The sequence below is a fragment of the Hydra viridissima genome, unplaced genomic scaffold (assembly GCF_058129835.1).
Source record: "Hydra viridissima isolate aposymbiotic clone 2 unplaced genomic scaffold, HvirCarnegie_v1 scaffold_12, whole genome shotgun sequence".
Classification (NCBI taxonomy): domain Eukaryota; kingdom Metazoa; phylum Cnidaria; class Hydrozoa; order Anthoathecata; family Hydridae; genus Hydra; species Hydra viridissima.
The window spans coordinates 3,551,818-3,558,356 of record NW_028324311.1 but is presented as its reverse complement, the minus strand read 5'-3'; the positions used below and the strand labels follow the sequence as shown (position 1 = coordinate 3,558,356).

The 6,539-nt window shown below is 34.7% G+C and overlaps 1 pseudogene; it reads right to left on the bottom strand.

The window, feature by feature from the left end:
- Positions 1 to 3,024: 3,024 nt before the first annotated feature.
- Positions 3,025 to 5,508, bottom strand: LOC149880805 (uncharacterized; annotated as a pseudogene).
- Positions 5,509 to 6,539: the final 1,031 nt, after the last annotated feature.

The window sequence follows — 6,539 nt, the reverse complement described above, 5'->3', positions numbered from 1 at the left end:
TCAACACAGGTTTATCTTATGTGGGAATGATGAAATTGGCAAGAGTAGTAAATCAGACTTTAGGCACAAAGCTTGTTGAGCCGATTTTCAACAAACATTTTTTGGCTGCTGGTCGAAAACTGAGTGATTTTTTTACCCACTCAAATATAAAGGCTTCTGATGCAAAAGGTGAAACTGGTTCAGATCAGACTGTTGCCCTCCGTAAAAACCTCACTGACCTTATCGGCACAATCAGCACATCTCGAAATGTTTCAACTGAGCGAATTATAAAAATAAGAATCGATGGTGGCAAGGAATTTTTTGAAGTTTGTTTGGGAGTCATCGACAGAGCCACAAAAGAGTCCCCACCTCAAAAGCGTCTCTTGACTGACAGGCTTGCAAAAGATACGGGTGTAAAGCGCCAGATTCTTATGGCAGTTGCAGAAGAGCTTCCCGTGACTTATAAGAATGTCCGCCAAAATTGGTTGCTAATTCAAGTCGATAGAGTGAAGGCCATTGTTGCTTGTGACTTGAAACTGGCCAACATTCTCTGTGGGCTTCAAGCTCACTCAAGCTCTCACCCTTGCTCTTGGTGTAACATTGATTTCACAAATCTAGAGAAGGCTGGGGCCTTGAGAACACTTGGGTCACTCAGAGAGAGCTATAAAAGCTTCTTGAGTGCAGGGAGCATTCTTGCCAAGGCAAAGCACACCGGCAATATTGTCCATCCACCTATCCTCAGTGGAGCCTATGATACTCTCATTCTGGACATTTTACCTCCCCCGGAATTGCATCTTTTGCTTGGAGTTGTTAACCACATTTTTCAGAAGATGAAAAGTGTATGGCCCAATGCCGAAAAATGGCCAACTTCTCTTAACATGAAACTGAGCCCCAATCATGGAGGCATGTTGGAAGGAAACGATTGTCACAAACTTCTTCGGAATGTGGATAGGCTTCAACAGTTGGCAGAAGCCGAGTCGGCTTTTCAAGTTTTTGGATTCATCAAAGCGCTTAGGAAGTTTGATGTTGTAGAGAAAAGCTGCTTTGGATCAGACCTTTAGGATGACTTTTTGGACAAAATCCAACAATTTCAAGACTCATACCTTGCCATCCCGAATGCTAGTGTTATACCAAAGATCCGTATGGCTTTTCACCACATCAGAAACTTTGTGAACCGCCACATGTCATCACTTGGAATTTAAAGCGAACAGAAAGTTGAAGCAGCTCATAAAGACTTTTCTCATCATTTGCAACAATACGAACGACTCCCATCTCATCCAGAATACGCTCTTAGACTTAAAAACTGCCTTGTGGATTACAACAGCAAGCACCTTTAATAGTCTTACTCTGCCAAAATTACCACATTTTATAATTCTAAAATTTGCAGCTTATTTTAGAACTGTTTAATTAAATAAGAAAGTTGGTGTTTCTTGAATCAAGAAAAAAAACCTAAAATGAGATTGAGAGTAAATTTTTAAGTTATCAATTTAAGAAGAAAATAAAATTTTTGAGTTAAAAGCTTTTACCTCTAATATTTGAGTTATCTTTAATTCTTCATTTCAACTATTTCAGGTGACTTACCTGATTAAAATTCAAGTTTTATTGCATCTAAAACTTTTTTTTTCAGCTTTAAACCTTTACTAAAGCCCCAAGATGCATGAAGAGGAAGCCTTAAAATTAACTTATTGGGCAAAACCCCCCTAATTGTGTTATGCGTACATGCATTCCGTTATATTTTACAATCTAATTTTATCTTTTAGTTTTTCATGCAAAAAAAGCCATGCTTACTTATTGCTTTTCCATTTTGAACGTATACTAATGCATAGAAAATGTACACGAAAAAGGCCTATTTTATGAAAATCTAAAAACTGACCTAAAAGTTGCAATTTTTTCATATTTTTCAATAGGCTCTATAATTTTTAATATTGATTGGTGCTCAGGGTAGCAAAAAATGCAAAATGGACCCCTCCGTTGGTCATTCAAAAATTGAATAACCCATATTATGAGGAGATTTTGTGGTTTTAAATGATTTTGTGGCCAGAGTTTTTCAGCAATTGTCCTAATTCCAAAACAGTGTTAATAAAACTTGTTGCTTATAACCTGTAGAGCATGCACACAAAAAATCAGGATAATCAGACAAAATTTTTTTCCAACCTTGTCCCCAAATCAGGGTAATCAGACAAAATTTTTTCCCAACACTGTCAAAATGTATGATTTTGCAAAATGTTTTGACCTATAAATTTATAACCAAGCAAGATATCTGCATGAAATTTTATACATTGATAGCCATTCTACACAGGTACAACACCATAGAATTTCGTGAAGTTCCAATGACCCATTTCAATTTTATGGCTTGTTTAGTGAATAATCGAAACAGTAAAAAATTTGGGAAATTTTCAACTTCAAATTGATTTTTTTTTCTCGGACGTAATAGATGGATTTCAAAACTCTCATTTCTGGACACCTACATGTGTCCACTATCATCCCGTATAGGTGGCTTTTTCGGCTTAGCTAGAAGGGCACTATCCCCAAAAATATCAACTGTGCTCCTGTTTTGGGCTTTCCAGAGATCATGGTTTGCAGAGTCGATCGTGAAAATTCACTTGCTTGCCGTTAAGACGAACCTGTTAAAACTGCATGTACTACTAGTTTCATGTTATTCAATCCACAGCATACATTTTTTTTATTATCTTTGTTGAAAAAGTTAGTGGCATCGTAACATTTTATTTGTTTTCCAAAACATTTTCACTTTTTTTTTTTTTCATATTTATTATAATTATCTACTAAGAAATAAAAATAAGAAAACATATTCATTGGGTACTTTTAGAAAAATTCTATATACTTTAATGAAAAAATACTTTTGTAATATCAAAGTTTTCAGAGCATAATTATATGTAATTGTAGCTAACTATAACTTTCTGAGCTCATTCTACTTCTCAAGTAGAATGAACTCAGAAAATCAGAAATTAGTTTAAAATGTGGAAGTTCTTTAAAAGTCAACTATCGGTTTAATATCTAACTTAACTTTTTTCATACATAAACACAGTGTTATAAAATGGGTTCTAACCTTGACTTTCTGACCCGAGAAAACCCTTTTGTGGAATGATAGCCCACACTATGGGGATCACTTGGATATAAGTATTAAAATCAGATTACAACGTCCTGGCAAGTTATTGACAGGGCCGTACCGAACGACAAAGACGTAGGGGGGGGGGGGGTGAAAATGAAAAAAACAAATTTTACCGACAAGATTTTTTTTTTTTTTAGAAGCCAAATTTCAGTTTTAACCGACATAAACCATAATTTTCGAGTTTTCCGTCAAAAACCGACAGAATATAGTACAAAATATAGGTTGTTCCAATAAATATGAACTAGGGAAACAAAAAGACATATTCTGAGAGTTTATCGTGTATCTAAAATGAAAATTATGCTTTAAAATAAATATTCTAATACAAGAAAAAATCATTTTAAAATGGCTCTTTTCACAAGCAATGTTTACTATTAAAGTCCACAAGGCAGCATTGCAACTTTTTACTGTATTCAGGATGATGGTTAGGTCGTTTGTACCTTTGCCAATGCACTTGAAAGTTGTGATGCATTGCCTCTGTTGCTTGTTCTGAGTAAAGTCCGAGAGCTTGGCCGTGTTGGTCAATGAAATCTTTCACATGAAAAAAAACAGCATGAACCTTGGGTGTCACAGAAACATTTTGCAGTGCCACATAAGCCACTCTGAAAGCTTCAATTTTTTGTACATAACTTGGTTTAAGAACGCATCCAAAACAGGCAGACACTACTGCATTGAATTTTCGAAATACATCAACTAATGGTATTGCAGCATAGCATGAGTGTTTCTCGACAATAGATTTAAAAAGATCAATATTTTTTAGCAGCTTCCTGCACTCATTTCCTGCAAAATGCCCTCCATGATAAGGCTGTTGTTTAATGTGCAGTGAATCAGTCCAAAGAGTTCCTTGAGGGAAAACTTTTAGTAGGGCAGCAAAGAGATGATTGAAAACACTAATAAGGAGATGCAACTCCATTGGCGGTATGAAGTCCAAAACTAATGTGCCACCAGCAAGATCAAATACAGGAGAATGAACAACATTCATGTAATCACGAGCTCTTTGATGTTTGATCCTGCTGCATTGAAAAGTGAGACATTCTGATCAAGAGATTGGAAAGTTCTTAATTTTCCTTGATTTAAAAGGTCCGTTGCACTTGACTCACACCAGGTGCAGGGTTGTGCACTTGAGTGTGCTTGGAGACCACAAATTATATTTGCCAGTTTTAGGTTACAGGACAAAACAAAATCTTGGTCTCTCATATTGATCAATTCGAAAATTTGAGACACATTTGAGTAGTTTTCTTGCAGGTCCTCAGAGACAGCAATAATAAGTTGCCGCTTAACTCCAGTGTCCTTGAAAAACTTGTTTTTGCAATTGAGTTTTGCTGGGGGAGTGTTAGGTTCACAATTTAATTCAATAATTCCAAGGCTTACTTTCAGGAATCCTCCCCCACCGTCAATTCCAACTTTCACAATATGATTGTTTGATGTGCTTCTCATAGAAATGAGTTCATTTTTAAGCTCTTTGAAGTCCTTGCAATGAATGACAGTCCTTCCACATCCAGCATGATCTTTAATTAATGAACTCGTGAAATGGTGAGAAAGCTGCTTACTAACTGCATCAAATTTTACAGCATATTTTTTCTCAACAATATGTTGTGAAGTTGACTGATTAATTGTAGCAGCTAGTCTCTTGATGCCATTGTTTGAAAGCCCTGTATTTGCCTGAACTTGAACAAGTTCTTTTATACTAATTGATGGGTTTGGAGGAAATAGTTTTCTAGCTGATGAGGAACCTAAAATAAATGCAGATATTGTTTAACTTCGAAATTTCTAAAATATCTTTTCATGAAAGTTAAACTTTTACCTGGCATTATTGGAAGCATTCTTCCACCTTGTGGTTGACTCAATCGAACAGTGCCATGTGGAGAAGAATCCTTACTTGAAACAACAAGAGCAGCAACTTGTTCAGATGCAACAGGATCCTTGGTTGCAACAGCAACAAGGTTTTTTCGCAAAGTGCCCTTTGTGCAATGATGAGGTAATCCTCTTCCAATAATTGAAAAACAGTCAGAGCATCGTTTTTGGACAGTTGAAGATGGAGTATTTTGTGCTGAGCTCTGCAAAAGCTGAGTTTTCTGTTGACCATTATTTCTCAGTTTTCCAACAGAACAAATCAAACAGTCACACTGTGTGTCTCTAGTTTGAGGTCGAATTTTTATAGTCTCAAAATTGTAAAGTGATGGGAGATTGATGTGTTCTCCAGAATCCTCTCTTCTTAGACAAGAACGACACTTTTCACAAATTCCAAGTGGAACTTTGTCATTACTAAAATCGATCCTCTCATTGAGTATTGTTTGGCATTTTTCTTTTAGAAAAGGTGTCAGTTCCCTCTGACATTTACTGAAGCAAAGAAAACAGACAGTTTTCCTGCAGTCTTGGTGGTTTTTTGCGGTGTTCGGCATTTCTTTGTAAAATTAGATGTGCGCAGTTTTGCTCTCGTGAATAAAATAAATAAATCATGCCTTTTCCCGAAATTTTCCCGAAATTCAAAAACTGTCTTACTTTCACAGTTAAAAATAATTTTTATGAAAAGTTAAACAGAAAAACAGAAGAATAAAAAAATATTATATTTGTTTGGTAATAAAGGAAGCTTATCTTCTTGATATCTTTTAATTTTTCAACTTTTTTTTATGTTTTCATAAAACATAATGCTCTTTATGCTACAGTATGTTTGTTTACTTGAATTTAAAATTATATCTTACTGTAAAAATGCAAAACAAGCTGTCATTTCGAATGTGTGTGTAATCAATAAATTCAGAAAATTTAAACATCAATAACTTGCCAGGACGTTGTAATCTGATTTTAATACTTATATCCAAGTGATCCCCATAGTGTGGGCTATCATTCCACAAAAGGTTTTTCTCGAGTCAGAAAGTCAAGGTTAGAACCCATTTTATAACACTGTGTAAAAAATAACTAAGTGTGAGAAAATCCTACATAAAAATTTTAAATTTTTATACTTGATAAAAATTTTTACTTTTATACTTGATACTATTTATTGGCCATGACTAGAAAATGGATTAAATAACCGGCCAGTGAATAGTATATTAGGAAAGGTTTAATCTATTTCAGTTAAATCATCATATGTGAGGTATCAAATAAATAATTTTGTTTCCAAATGTATATAAGATATTTATTTATTTTTCTCTTGCTGAATGGACTGCCACAAATACTTGCAACGCATAAAAAATGACAATAAAGTATGAGTTTTTGAAAACAAAGCGTAAAATTGTCACATATAATATGATGTTTTTGACATTCAGTTCTAGCGACTAAAACCTTCTAAAACTATCCTTAAATTGCGATATTTAGAAAGTTTTAATGGAGTCATTGAGTTTAAATAATAATTTTGGAGAATTTGTGCCATAAATTTATGTGAGAAAAGCTTTTAAAAGTGGCAAGTAAATGGTTAGTGGCCAGCAATTGGAGTATT